This window comes from Schistocerca cancellata, chromosome 1 (assembly GCF_023864275.1).
Source record: "Schistocerca cancellata isolate TAMUIC-IGC-003103 chromosome 1, iqSchCanc2.1, whole genome shotgun sequence".
Taxonomy (NCBI): domain Eukaryota; kingdom Metazoa; phylum Arthropoda; class Insecta; order Orthoptera; family Acrididae; genus Schistocerca; species Schistocerca cancellata.
This window is the reverse complement of record NC_064626.1, coordinates 172284755-172300815: the sequence shown is the minus strand read 5'-3', so window position 1 is coordinate 172300815 and position 16061 is coordinate 172284755. Positions and strand designations below refer to the sequence as shown.

Below are 16061 nucleotides of genomic sequence, written 5' to 3'. Positions count from 1 at the left end.
TCCCATTTTGATTCGCTTCCGCCACCGCCACTTTTACTAGACGTGGAGGACTGCACAAATATTTTTAAGAAACTTGTCCATGCTCGCTCAGAGGGAAGACAATAATCACGTCCCTACTTGCTTGTAGTGACCGAAAATACGCGACTGTGTGCCCACTGACACCTCACCCCCACACCCCTATCGCGGCAAAGAATATACACTCCTGGAAATTGAAATAAGAACACCGTGAATTCATTGTCCCAGGAAGGGGAAACTTTATTGACACATTCCTGGGGTCAGATACATCACATGATCACACTGACAGAACCACAGGCACATAGACACAGGCAACAGAGCATGCACAATGTCGGCACTAGTACAGTGTATATCCACCTTTCGCAGCAATGCAGGCTGCTATTCTCCCATGGAGACGATCGTAGAGATGCTGGATGTAGTCCTGTGGAACGGCTTGCCATGCCATTTCCACCTGGCGCCTCAGTTGGACCAGCGTTCGTGCTGGACGTGCAGACCGCGTGAGACGACGCTTCATCCAGTCCCAAACATGCTCAATGGGGGACAGATCCGGAGATCTTGCTGGCCAGGGTAGTTGACTTACACCTTCTAGAGCACGTTGGGTGGCACGGGATACATGCGGACGTGCATTGTCCTGTTGGAACAGCAAGTTCCCTTGCCGGTCTAGGAATGGTAGAACGATGGGTTCGATGACGGTTTGGATGTACCGTGCACTATTCAGTGTCCCCTCGACGATCACCAGTGGTGTACGGCCAGTGTAGGAGATCGCTCCCCACACCATGATGCCGGGTGTTGGCCCTGTGTGCCTCGGTCGTATGCAGTCCTGATTGTGGCGCTCACCTGCACGGCGCCAAACACGCATACGACCATCATTGGCACCAAGGCAGAAGCGACTCTCATCGCTGAAGACGACACGTCTCCATTCGTCCCTCCATTCACGCCTGTCGCGACACCACTGGAGGCGGGCTGCACGATGTTGGGGCGTGAGCGGAAGACGGCCTAACGGTGTGCGGGACCGTAGCCCAGCTTCATGGAGACGGTTGCGAATGGTCCTCGCCGATACCCCAGGAGCAGCAGTGTCCCTAATTTGCTGGGAAGTGGCGGTGCGGTCCCCTACGGCACTGCGTAGGATCCTACGGTCTTGGCGTGCATCCGTGCGTCGCTGCGGTCCGGTCCCAGGTCGACGGGCACGTGCACCTTCCGCCGACCACTGGCGACAACATCGATGTACTGTGGAGACCTCACGCCCCACGTGTTGAGCGATTCGGCGGTACGTCCACCCGGCCTCCCGCATGCCCACTATACGCCCTCGCTCAAAGTCCGTCAACTGCACATACGGTTCACGTCCACGCTGTCGCGGCATGCTACCAGTGTTAAAGACTGCGATGGAGCTCCGTATGCCACGGCAAACTGGCTGACACTGACGGCGGCGGTGCACAAATGCTGCGCAGCTAGCACCATTCGACGGCCAACACCGCGGTTCCTGGTGTGTCCGCTGTGCCGTGCGTGTGATCATTGCTTGTACAGCCCTCTCGATGTGTCCGGAGCAAGTATGGTGGGTCTGACACACCGGTGTCAATGTGTTCTTTTTTCCATTTCCAGGAATATATATATATATATATATATATATATATATATATATATGTTGCTTCCTATGAGCTGAAGGCTATGCTACATTCCCATTTGACGTCCTGAACAACAGTGGACGAGAGCTCGCTAGATACTTGTCAGAAGCCGCGGAGCGGTGCTAGTGGCGACTCGCGGGTCCAGCGATATCTATTACGGACCGCGGTCGATATCTGCAACCCCTAACAAGTGTGGTATCGAACGTCGATACCACAGTCGGCACACCGCACTTCTGGTCGTTGTCGCGTTTCTTGACCACAGAACCGACATTACTCTGTCAAGTAGCTCCTCCGTTGGCATCACGACGCAGAGTACACCCCTTTCCAGTCCTCCCACCAATGAAATATCCCTGGCAGTACCGGGAATTGAACCCACATACCCCGCATGGCTGCCTGCCCCACTGACTACTCTGCTACAGAGGCGGGCAAATGAAATAGTAATAATCATTCATTGTGTAAAAGAGTCTGGAAAATTGACGAGCGGCTAAGAGATTGGTCGAAGTCACTCTTTGTCCCCTTGCACAAAAAAGAATCAATTAGGAAGATCAGGAACCGCTCCAACTACCAAGTTATTACTCCCACGCAAGAAAAATGTTTCTGCACATCTTGAATCTGCACATGAAGCTGTGCATTCATTCTCGCATATCCACAGTACAGGCAGGTGTTGTTGTAGCATACGACATACGACAAGTAACTGAGAAATCGCGAGAGTTCTGTATTCCATTTTTCATCTGCTTCTTTGACCACGGGAAAGCCTTCGACTTCGTTGTCTGTGAAAAGTTGTGGCAGTTGCTTCCAGAGTTCAGTGTCTCACCACGGTTGTTACCACTGATGAGATGCCTGTGCAGTCACCTCGCAGCTGTAAATACTAATGCTGGCACGCCTGATTCCTTCATTGTTTCGTTAGGTGTGAGACAGAGTTGTGTCCCGCCCGCCCATCTGTCAGCATCTATTTCGAATGTGTCATAAGGAAATCGCTTGATGATAGGATTAAAGGTGTACCAGTTGGTGACACAACTATTAACAACCTCCGATCTGTCGATGACACCGTCCTTTTAATCAGCAGTGAGGATGAACTGGCTGGGCTGCTGACACAAGTAGTCTATGATAAGGATTAGACATCAGTCTCACCAAGTCCAAACTCATGATAATTGTTCAAGGAGCTCACGTCCAGCTAAAAGGTCGATCAAAGGAAGTGCAACTCGCCCATTCTTTCATCCATTTTGGGTCAACCACCCGTGACACGAGAAGTTGTGAAGACATGAAGGCGGGTCATGCTTGGGCGAGTGGCTGTGAAGAAGCACACCAAGATTCCTCTCTGTGAACACAAATAATTATTTACTATCCATAACGGCTCAGTGCAGTTCCTGTTTGATAAATAACATATTAATTGTTTGTACAGAAATGTGCCTCGGTGGCTCAATATGTACATGAGCGTTGGGGAGAGTTATTGCAATTTCTAAAGCTAAAGAAGCTAACCGATGAAGGCATACAAGGATTAACGCAAGAAGGAGCTATAAGGGAGGTAGAAAAATAGGGAGGACGTTATTCCAGCTACAAAGCTAAAGGTCTGTCGTCTGATCCCCAGTTGAGCCTACGACTTTTTCTGTTACTTATCGCTATTTTCACATCTAGCGATCACCAAAATGCCAGGTCAAGTGCCACCGTGGGTGGGTTTGTTTTTGGGGGAGGAGACCAAACATCAGGTCATCGGTCTCATCGTATTAGGGAAGGATTGGGAAGGAAGTCGGCTGTGCCCTTTTCAAAGGAACCATCCTGGCATTTGCCTGAAGCGATTTAGGGAAATCACGAAAACCTGAATCAGGATGGCCAGACGCAGGATTGAACCGTCGTCCTCCAAAATGCGAGTCCAGTGTGCTAACCACTGCACCCACCTGCGGGCCTGGGGGTTAGAATAGGCCCAAGGTATTCCTGTCTGTCGTAAGAGGTGACTAAAAGGAGTGTCACTCATTTCGGCCTTCATGTGATGGTCCCCTGTAGGGTTTGACCTCCATTTTTCAAAATTTTCTCGAAGAACGAGCCAACTGGGAAAGGGCACCTTACATAGTGCATTGTGTTCATTGTGCATTGAGATCTTTAGCCAAATTTCATGTCATGGCACTGCAGTCCCGCTCATTCTCCATCTCTTGAGGACACCTTCCTGGATGCATTTTCCTCCACCCACTAAGCAGGGTGGTTTTCTGCATCAATGAGGACCATGGAATTCCTTGCACCTCATATCAAGCATTGTAGCCAGTTCGTTGTGGTGGGGCCGCAGTGTATCCTGTTGGTTGTAGCCCCCCTGACTGATGTCTCCGCCGTTAACTCCCCATGTATGCCATGGAGTAGATGCCGATGTCTCTGGGGCTTCGGGACTCCTGGCAATGGCCATCCTACCAGGTGGTCCTTGCTGAGGCTGAGTTGTAGCCCCCCCTGACTGATGCCTCCGCCGTTAACACCCCATGTAGCCGGCCGGTGTGGCCGCGCGGTTCTAGGCGCTACAGTCTGAAACCACGCGGCCGTTACGGTCGCAGGTTCGAATCCTACCTAGGGCATGGATGTGTGTGATGTCCTTAGGTTAGTTAGGTTTAAGTAGTTCTAAGTTCTAGGGGACTGATGACGACGGATGTTAAGTCCCATAGTGCTCAGAGCCATTTGAATCATTTTTAACTCCCCATGTATTCGATGGAGTAGATGCCTATCTCTCTCGGGCTTCGGGACTCCTGGCAATGGCCATCCTACCAGGTGGTCCTTGCTGAGGCTGGGTGGCACCCGTGGGGAGGGCCCCTGGTCAGAGTGGATGGAATCAAGGCAGATGACACGCCATGAAGCTTTTTACATCATCTCTTGCTGGTGGTCTGCCGCCAGCAATCTCTAAGTGGGCAAAGCCTAACTTCAGTGTTAAGAAATATGACCCCAAATCGTTCCCATCCCTGGCCACACCATGGGACGAACGCCAGGCTAAGGATGGCAGTGAAGCGTATTCACCCCAGTACCTCTCATGTAAGAGAGTTGATGGGGAATCTCTCATGCCCATGATGCCTCAGTTTTTTGTGGAGCATTTGTAGGACAAGTTTGTGGAGGTGGAGGGCTTCTCCAAAATGCACTCTGGGTCAGTCTTGATAAAAACAGCATCCTGTGCCCAGTCACAGGCATTAATCGCTTGTGACAAGTTGGGGGATGTTCCTGTTACCATCACGCCCCATATGAGGTAAAATATGGTCCAGAGTATTATATTCCACACAGGGACCTTCTTTTGCAGACAGACAACGAACTGCACGACAAGTTAGTGCGGCGAGGTGTTGATTTCGTCAGGCGCGTCCATCAGGGTCCGAGGGATAATCAGGTTGCCACCGGTGGCTTCATCTTGGCCTTCAAAGGTGTCACATTGCCGAGAAGGTCAAGGTGATGGTCTACCACTGTGATGTCAACCAATATATCCAAACTCCGATGCGGTGCTTTAAGTGCTGGAACAGTATTTTACTCTTCACACTGTACTTACAGCGTCATATGTCGAGATTTTGGATGCCCATCACATCCCAATACTCCATGTGCCCCACCTCCCTTCTGTGTCAACTGTGGAGAGCATCATTCACCTTGTCGCCAGAGTGCAGGATTTTACAGAAAGAGAGGAAAATAGTGGAATATAAGACACTGGACCGACTGACCTACACTGAGCTAAGAGAAAATTTGAGCGCCTACATCCTGTGGCTATGACCACCTCTTACACCGTCGCTACGAGAACAGTTGTCGCCCCATCAATTCCTCTAATTCCTGTCGCCTCTCAGAAGCAGAAGACTACACCTGCCTCTTGATGGTGGGGGCACTCCCCTTCCTGATGCACCCACACCACCTACTTTCGGAGCAACACCCTCCCAACCATCGGGGATATCAAACCCCACTTCTGAGCTAGAGAAGTGTAACTCTTCTTTGGCTGCTCTCCCTAGGAAGGGGTTTCTTGGGTCACTCCCTTCCCAGGTTACTGTTAGTGGGAAAGATGACACCTGCCAGTGGCTGAAGAGCCCAAAAGCAGCTGGTCGAAGGATTTCATGATCATCCTCAGTCTTGAGGGACTGAATCAGTGAAGTTCTCCCAGCCAGGAAAACCTAAGGAGCAGCGAGAGAAATCCTAAAAGAAGTTCCCCAAGAGTAAGGGAATTGCGGTGGCACCCACCCCACCACTGGTACAAGCTCTGCATCTGCGAATGAGGTGGTGACTCTGGCGTCCACTGAGAACACAGATCTCGCCGGACCCTCAGACACAATTGGATAGACTGCTCATGCAAAACGTCGGTGGCAACAGGTGACCCAGAAGTGTAAACTGCCTCATTGAATGTTCCACGCCTTCCCAGTCTCACGATGTCATCCTCCAGTGGAATTGCGGCGGTTTTTTTCACTGCCTGGCTGAGCTACAGCAATTGTTGAGCTTTACACCTGCTTTCTGCATTGACCTCCAGGAAACCTGGTTCCCGGCAATGCAGACCCCTGCCCTCTGCGGCTGTAATGGATATTACAGGAACCATAGCAACTATAATCGAGTGTCCCGTGGAGTTTGCGTTATGTCCTAAACTCAGTCTGTAGTGAAACTGTGCCCCTTCAATCCCCTCTTGAAGCTGTGGCTGTCATAACAAGAACGACACAGGAAATAACTGTCTGCAATGTATATCTTCCTCTAGATGGTGCAGTACTCCTGAATGTATTAGCTCCACTGATTGATCAACTCCCTAAACCTTTTCTGCTTTTGGGAGATTTTAACGCCCATAACCCTTTGTGGGGTGGCACCGTGCTTACTGGCCGAAACAGAGATGTCGATACTTTACTGTCTTTGTTCGGCCTCAGCCTCTTAAATACTGAGGCCGCTACGGCCCATTTCAACTGACTACTCTTTCAAGTACATCATCCACCCACACCCCTGCTAACATACTGAAGTTCTCTATGTAAGTAGGCAAAACGAGAATGCAGCCAACAAAAACTCTTAATCTGCAACACCTTCCTCCACTGTACCGTAATTGTTAACACTATTAGATATAGATGTCTCTTTGATATAATTACGGAAAAACTTGGACGAATGACGCACCTGATAGCAGTAGGATATGGCTACAGTTGCTGCATGAGGCATGAGGGTGCACCTTATGAGTTACGCATCCCGCACTGGGTCGAATGAGCACATTCACATCTGCTGCTCGCCTGTCACGATTCAGGGTTAGAGCTAGAGTGCAACAGTCAGCAGCTGGCGGATGCACTGGGCAGCGCATGTCTCACGGTAAGCTTGCTTGTTTAATATCTTAAAAAGTTAAACAAAACATCCCCATACCTCTACTACTACCAATAATATTGTCTGCTGCAACCACAAGCGGTTGTTGAGCTCCTTACAGTGGCTATATTTTCGATGTAAATATAAAGTTTCTGCTTCATGTTTAACGCTGCCCAAGGACTTCATGTTTAAATAATGCACTAGAACATGTCAGTAATTTTTTAACAAGCAAACTACCCTGAATGTTTTTAAATTCCACGTCATTTTATACATAGCACAGTGATGTTGTTTGTTATAAGGGATTAGAAGCATGTTATTGGTTCAAATGGCTCTAAGCACTACGGGATTTAACATCTGAAGTCATCAGTCCCTTAGAACTACTTAAACCTAACGAACCTAAGGACATCACACACATCCATGCCCGATGCAGGATTCGAACCTGCGACCGTAGCAGCAGCGCGGCTCCGGACTAAAGCGCCTAGAACCGCTCGGCCACAGCTATGTTGGGGATTTTCATCGGTTGAATAAGTATGAAAAAAAAGAGCCCAAACAGCCTTCTTCATTTCGTCGACACTTTGTGTATTTTGCCTAATAGCCATTCCATAATAGTTCTGTAATTTGTCAGTTACACTGTCAGTTAACCTTCCCTTCCCATCCAACCCTTTACCATCACTGAGTTTTTGTTTTTTGTACGAAGCTTTCAGTCGCCGAAGCCTTGTTCCCATTCGCTTCTGTACGTGTCCAATACACTCAAATTTCTGCACTACAACATCATCACCATAGGGCTTCAGTCCTTGAACATGTTTGAAACTTTTAGAATCACCGTCACCAAGGTAATTAACATATCGCACAGCGCCACAGTGGGTCACGCCCATGTAGAACATATTTCAAAAAAAATTTAAAAGTAGTTGTAGTCTTCGGAATTGAATAAATTATATATCTAATAAAAGGTAATAGTCTGCAGATTCAGAAAACGCAAAAAAGTAAAAATTGAACTTTTCATGATTTTGAGCCTTTCCGGAGCCCCTTAACTAGATATTATTTTCAGTGCTATGTTAATGTGTTCCCCTATTTTTGCTCTTCAAATAGTGTTTTTCTGTGTTGTCGTGTGAAATATTGTGACAATAATGGCGTGTGAAAAACGTAACACTAGGCTCCACAGTAAACTGAGAAATAATAGTGACGACGAGCGTAGCTTACCAACACCACTGTGTAGTGAATTAACAGACATTCGAAGTAGTAATTTGGTAATTGTGCATAGGGAAATGGAGGGGGTGGCAAACAATGGCGCAGGCAGTGAAACAATTAGTGAACAGGGAAGCATTATCGATCGATCGCTTGGCAACAGCTCGCCTCAGGAATCCGAAATGACAGGACACAATTTTGCAAATACTGTAGATTCAGGTTGTGCGTCCTCACCGTTTTCTCAAATAAGTCAAGACACATTTTCTGCTTGTCAAAATGTGAATGTTGCCGGTGCAAATGCACTGCCGAAAAGCGTAGAGGAACAGATTCCAGACACTAATGCATTGTTATTACAGCTAATGCAACAAATGGAACAAAATCAGAGACAAACACAGCAAAGGCTTCAAAAGTTAGACACAATGGAACAAAAGCTTCAAAAGCTAGACTCAGTGGAACATAAGCTTGAACAAACACGTGAAGATTTAACTACTGAGTTACATAACATTGAATCGAAATGTCAAAAAGTCTGTAATGATGTAAAAACACAAATTTGTGAGCATTTTAAACCTATTTTTTCGCGGCATGAAAATGCATTACAGAATCACGAAGCAGCCATAAAAGAACTCCAAACTATTTTTCATGAAAATCACGACACCTTGCAAGCTAAAATTGACTCAGTTGCATCTTCTGATTCGGTTACGCAACTTGCAAAAACTCGAGAAAACTTAAAGGACACAGTAGATACGATTTCAACCCAAATGGACACTCTGAAACTTGGTTCAGAAAAACACACTGAGGAAATAAGTACACTATTGGAGAAAGTAGCCGAACTTTCGGATCAGTTCACTAACTTATCTGCAAAGGTAGATGATGATCTGAATGACACAAGACCTGTAGCCATCACTGACACAGAAGAGTGCGAACAAATTAGGAAATTCAAACAAAATCAGAATCAAATTAATACGCAACACCAAAGAGAAATCCGGGAAGTACAAGATCAGCTGACACAGGTAATACAAGAATTACGTATTTCAGAGGCCACTCGCGCTCCAATACGGGAAGAGGGACAAAAAATACGGAACAGCCACAAAATAATAACTCAGGGCACTTCGGAAATTATGAAAGAAATTGGCAAGGTACACCGAATTTTGAGATGGAACCGCCGACACGACGTAACAATGACCGATATGCTACTCGCCGACACGATGATTTTGACTATAAGCTGTTCATTACTACAGGTAAATTCAAAACGTTTAAGAATTCTGCCAACGACATTCATCCACAAGCGTGGCTCCATCAATTCTCTCATTGTTTTCCTCCCAACTGGTCATTGGAGCACAGGTTAGAATTTATGTGTGGCTACTTGGAGAATGAACCAGCTGTAAGAATGCGATCGGTCATTCACGATTGTCACAGTGAAGGAGAATTTTATCATGCCTTCCGCTCAGCATATTGGTCTCAAGCCACACAAGACCGAGTAAAACATGGCATCATAATGATGAAACATTTCGAACAATCTGAATTTTCCAGTCTTGTGAAATATTTTGAAGACATGTTGCACAAGAATCAGTACCTGTCAAACCCTTACAGCCCCTCAGAACTCATCCGCATTTGCTTAATCAAATTATCTGAACATTTACGGCATATTATTTTGGCAGGACGTTGCAAAGACGACATTGAAGCTTTTCAGGGACTGTTACAAGAACTGGAAATTGACACTGACAATCGCGGAAATCGCGGAACGCGAAAACAGGAACACAACAATTACAGGTCACATCCGTCACAATTCCACGACGAAAGGAATAATAACTGGACATGACAAGGCTATTCTCACAACACAAATCGTGACCAAAACAGACACCATCCGTATGACAACCGCTGGCAGAGTAGCAATAATTACAGGGAAAGATCACCTCTCCGTGGTAATGACTATCACAGAGACAATCAGAGAAACAGACAATATGTGAACCAAAATAATTATTATCACGGGAGACAGAATAACTTCAGACGTGACAGTCCACCGTGCAGTGATAATTCAGGGAGAAATTCTCCACCACTTAACCGACAAGAAAGAAACTACAGGAACTACCGACATGACGACAGACGATGTGATCGTAACGACAGACATGAATTTCATCAGAACTGGCGGGATTTAAACAGGGCTGGGCCCTCTCGGCAAGGCGAATTTGTAGAAGTTAGGTCTCCTAATCCCAATAACGACACGCGCCAACAAAGAAACAGACAATGACTCGCACTGCAGGCAGCCACTTGCGCCCGCTGGCTCAGGGAAAAATAACATTGACGCTAACCTTGAGCAAAATTCCAGTATTCTTTACGGACGAATACCGCATCATAATTGCATTCAAGTTGAAACTCTGCGTACTGAGAAGAGCAAAGGGTTACACCACATCTCACATGTAAATCCGTTTATTGAGAGATAAACTGTTTTTTAATTTAGTCTTTGCTATAAAATTTTTCACTTCACGTTACTAGTACTCTTTGTCACACTTACAAACTGTTAACATGCAACTATGTTTTAAAGCTAACTAACTATCCAGTCAAGAACATAGGTAACTTAGACAAGTAATTGCGAATGCATTGTTATAGTAAACAGACGTCACAGTGTTATTGTGTGTGTACATTCTTGCTTGTTAGTTGCACGATTACGTAACGACTATAAGGCTTACATACTTAGAACATATACTGGTACTGCTAATGAGATTTTAATGCAACATTTTGGTTTACTTGAAAAGACATTCTGGATTTAAAGTACTTTCAGTGAGATACCAGATGACACAGTGGTTAGTTTATGTGACAGCTACACGATTTTATCATGACGCTACTAATGAGTGACAATATACAATGTTGCTTTTGCAGTGTTTTTGTTTTATATCTGCACAGTTTTTCTGTATTATTCTGGAAAGTAAAACATGTTTTAGTAGTAACTTTTGTGGTATAGCTACAATGAGACAGCCTTTTCCGTAGCACAACAATACGTTACAGCACAGTACTTTCATCATCACGGCAATAAGCGTAATAACTAAGATATCTATATGCAAAGCATTTCACTTTTGTTTATCATGAGGTAAGTACATTGGCTTCTGCAGAACTTAGCTTTTGGAGGAAAATAACTACGACACTTCCACAGAGATTATCTTACAACAAGATGCACATTTAGCGCTACAGGACACGCATTTCAGTGATTAATTTTGTACTTAAAACATTTATTTTTAAAGATTTTTGAATTACAAAGAAAGTTTTCCGTGATACATTTCATTCCATTGCTGTAATCTGTAACACCTGAGGGTATAATTACAATAATCCTCAGGGGGGTACACGCCTACTTTGTGTACCATGTGTTTGGCAAGCACAAGGAGCCCTAGCTAATATGGTATTTGCTTATACAACTTTACAGATCGGTACCATATTTCTCTAACACAAATTACACAGCTATCTGATCATTTAACTGTGAGATAAACTTTTTTTACATCAGTGACACATGTTTACGCAATTACACAGTTGGGTAACTTCACACTTATGAAATTGTATTTTGTCTGTGCTTTGTGAACTGTTCATATTTTTTCGGACCCACTGTGTTATTATGAGAGCTTTGAATGATATATTTGGTATGGGATCATGATTTTTTAAGTACGTTTGAGGCAGATGACAGTTTTGACATGAGTAGAGAATTATTGGAGGATGCTACGACGATTTTGAGATTTGACTGAGGTGTTATGATATTATTAGACGACGATGTGTATTATGCTGCTGAGGTATGGTTATGATTAATAGGCTGATGCTATATGAGTTATTTGATTATGCTACATATCTGTTATGATGAAATATTGCAGAAGTGTCGACGAATAAGGTAAGGAATAATGAGTAGTGTTTAGGGACTCTGATTTGTGAAAGGGATGTTGGAAACCAAGAAACGTACTTTAAGAGTTATGAAATGTGTGTGTAAATGCGTGAGCATATCACAATGCCGGCGAAGATTTTTTTGGACACTGTTATATTCATGGGATTTTGTTTCTACACATTTGTAACGTAAATTTTCGACCTGTGAAATTTTCATATGAGACTGTCACTGTAGCGGAAACTGCTGTCGTAAATATTTCTGTAAGAAAGTTGAGTGACCACCTGCACGTAATGCGTTTTGGGCGCCCAGCTGAGAGGTAGTCGTCTGACAAAAGAAAGCCATTAGGTGAAAAAAAAGGGAGGCCATTATCCTCGCCATTGACATTCCTTTAGAGAAAACATTGTAAACGCGACACCCTCATTACTTGGAAAGATACTTACATCTGCACACCTGATTATGACAAGCGTCTTTTTCTAGAATTGAGAGATTTTTTTACTACCTTATGAAATGCCATATGGCTAATGAATGATGTTTCAAGCCTTCCTTTGTACATATTTGTTCATTTTCTTTAATATCTAGTTCCTAGCTGCACTGCAGCATTGGTTAAAATAAAATTTTATGGATGTACTAATATAAATATTTTATGCCTACAGATCCAGAAAAAAAGAATAACTTTGATGTACTTTAAAAAAAAACGAAGGGGCACAAAAACACATTTCCCTTCACAGGAATTGCATACAGAATTTTCTTTTCAAGTACTTGGTAATTTCTTTCGTAGAATAAGTGGTGGTGCACCACTTTAATTACATAGACATTAAGATGTGAATATACATTTCCCTTACCTGCATTGTTGTTTTTACTGTAATATTTTTTCTGCTTGAGCTATGTCATGTTTAGGTATAAGTTGCTGCTGTTTGCCAGGCATAGTGTTATTGAATTTGACTTTGTATTATTCTGTTAAGCCAGTTTTACTAATGATTTATTTTTATTGTTTGCTGCACATTGCCTTATATTAGTTGTATTATTACAATTGCTTTGCTAATTTCTTAATGCTGCTTGCTTCGCAAATCTGCGTTTTTTTTCATTGCTGTTTATATTAATTGTTTTATGTGATGCTGCATTGCCTCGTCCCTTGGTATATATATCTGAGCTCAGTAGATTTAAGTTAGCTTGAGAGGGGTAGACTATATAAGAAACTAACTATGATGACTTGGAAGAAATGTATTGAGAAGCTATATGAAAATGGTTTGGGCAAAAAAAAAAAGGATACTGTACAGTGGAGAAAAACTATTTTTGACAGAGGATGTGAACAGAATACAGAAAGCAGGCTTAGATAGGACTTTTGGGAATAATGATGAACGAAGGGAGATATCCATGCAAAATACTGCAGTAAAACAAACCCTGTCCTTTCCTTTTGTGTTATCCCACTATGTGTTTGTGTACCCTTGTGTATTTGTTTTCTTCCTGTCTCTGTGTAGTTTCATAGAATTTTTTCTTCTTTTAATATTAAGCTACATTCACTATGATGAGGAATACTGTTATCCTCATATATAATTGGCATTAATAATATGTTATTTACCTTATAAATATGCTTAGACATTATTTATTCTGTTTTGTTTTAATGCTCATGTGTGAAGTTGATGTTTCGCAAGTTATTCTGATCTTTTATGTATGTACTCATGTCATAATTCCTGTAACACTGATGTATATGTTAGTTCAATTCTTTTGTAAAGCCCATATTACCACAAATGTTATCTGTATTATTATGTTTTTAATGGTGTATTTTGTATCTTTGTAATTGTATTCTTATGTTCTAAAATTGTAATTGACACCAGTTCATCAAATTAAGTAACTTCTAAGCATTCATTTCACTGCACACTTTTCTGTTGGTCATAGTATATGGACAATATGTGAGAAGCAGGGACTGTCAGTGTTTGCACGTGTGTTAATAATTCAGCAAGGGACTGGATAACAGCATTGCTGGTTCTAAGGACAATTCCAAAAACTTTGTGTGTGCACAAGTGGTGGTTTATGGACTTGCTATATTCTCCGCAAGACTCTTCAATGGTGATTGTGCACCTGCACATTCGCGACAGATGGCTGCTGGCCATCTCTACAAGGACTGCAGTGGGTCTACACCTCTGGTGGCCCACCAATACCGTAATCTCTACAAGAACTACTTAAACCTAACGAACCTAAGGACATCACACACATCCATGCCCGATGCAGGATTCGAACCTGCGACCGTAGCAGTAGCGCGGTTTCGGACTGAAGCGCATAGAACCGCTCGGCCACAGCGGCCGGCAGAAGCACCTTATTAACATTGGATACGAACCAGGACTATAAATTATACTAACTGGGGAATAGACATCAGCAAAAAGGATAATAAATTATGTTGATAACAAAAAGGGTGGTCCTAATTGAGTAATAAATTAGATCCTAAATAAACATAGCCTAAGGCATACTGGTAGAGGAGGGATTGAGAAGTAATAAATTATAGTGGTATGGTTCATAAATAAACACTGTAAATCTGGCAACCATGTAAGCTGCTGCAGTACGCCCAGCCAATACGATAATCACCTTTTCCAGTTTTCAATTTCCCGCCACTTATAAATTAGGTAATTGCCTTATAAGGGTAGAGGAGGGGGAGGAGGCAGGTTAGGAGTGAGTAAGAGATTTAAGATATTTTAGAAGAATGCAGGCTGCCCCAGAAACCTCAGCCACTCTACTCATGGTGATGTATGAAGTGGTTGAACATCTATTATCATTAAGAGCTTGGTGCAGAAATTAAGGAAACAATGACTTTATGATTACGACCTTGACTGTCTGTCCTAAAATTGTAAGGAGATTAGCACAATGACAGTGATGAAGATATGAAAAAGGTAGTTATGCAGTAGTTTGAAAAGAAAATTTTTAGGAGAACTGAATCTGGAAGTTGGATGTTTATCATTGTAAGTGCCTTAATATTGGTGGAAGTTATGTGGATAAGTACATTAATGTATCGGGCTTCTTATAGCAATGTAGTTGTGTTTTGTTTAATATAAAGTAGTACAATAGACAACATGCATCATGTTGAGTAAGACTCATTGTTCTAAACTGTTCGTTAACTTTTTAGATACAGCTAGTGCGTTAGCTTGTACTATCCAGTAACTTTTTGTTAAGAAACTCACAGCTTTAGAAGGCTGGATGCGCTGTATGCTGTTCATATTTATAATGACCAATGCAGTGGTGATGCTCCTGGCTGCAACGCCCCTCAGTGACCGATCCGACCACTGCGGTAGTGGAAGCTGTAGCTATGGTTCCAAATGGTTCATATGGCTCTGAGCACTATGGGACTTAACATCTGAGGTCATCAGGCCCCTAGCACTTAGAACTACTTAAACCTAACTAAGCTAAGGACGTCACACACATCCATACCAGTGGCAGGATTCGAGCCTGCTACTGTAGCGGTCGCGCGGTTCCAGACTGTAGCGCCTAGAACCGCTCGGTCACACCGGCCGACTATGGTTTCACAGCATCTCCTCGCGAGTAGAGAGGACTGAGTTCCGTGTGTATCTTTCACTCAGTGGTGTCATCTTGCGATACGAATGACCTGAATGAAGGAAGATCTCATTGTTAGCTTCCCGTTGAAGTCAAAATCGCCACAGGCAGAGTACCAGCTTATTTGGGCACGGATGAGGGAGTAACAATTGCGTGCTTGTCACATGAATTATATTTCTCTGGAATGAGATTTTCACTCTGCAGCAGAGTGTACGCTGATATGAAACTTCCTGGCAGATTAAAACTGTATGCCGGACCGAGACTCGAACTCGGGACCTTTGCCTTTCACGGGCAAGTGCTCTACCAACTGAGCTACCCAGGCACGACTCACGCCCCGTCCTCACAGCTTTTATTTCTGCCAGTACCTCGTCTCCTACCTTCCAAACTTTACAGAAGCTCATCTGCTCAGAGATGGACCCTGGCAGCGACAAACGCCAGTGGAGGAGAAGTCGGCTGGTGAATTCTTCCACTGTGAATCTGGCGGCATTCTTTACTTTGTTTGGATTCTCTGGGCTATGGATGTTCTGAGTGCAGTACAAAGATTTCTTATGCTCTGAGTTTTAATTCAAGGTGGTTATCCTGAACGC

General features: G+C 43.9%; 1 non-coding gene across 1 annotated transcript; it reads right to left on the bottom strand.

The window, feature by feature from the left end:
• Nucleotides 1-15722: 15722 nt before the first annotated feature.
• On the bottom strand, nucleotides 15723-15797 carry Trnas-uga (transfer RNA serine (anticodon UGA)). The gene has a single exon. It is a non-coding gene; the product is annotated as a tRNA-Ser (tRNA).
• Between the last annotated feature and the right edge of the window lie 264 nt (nucleotides 15798-16061).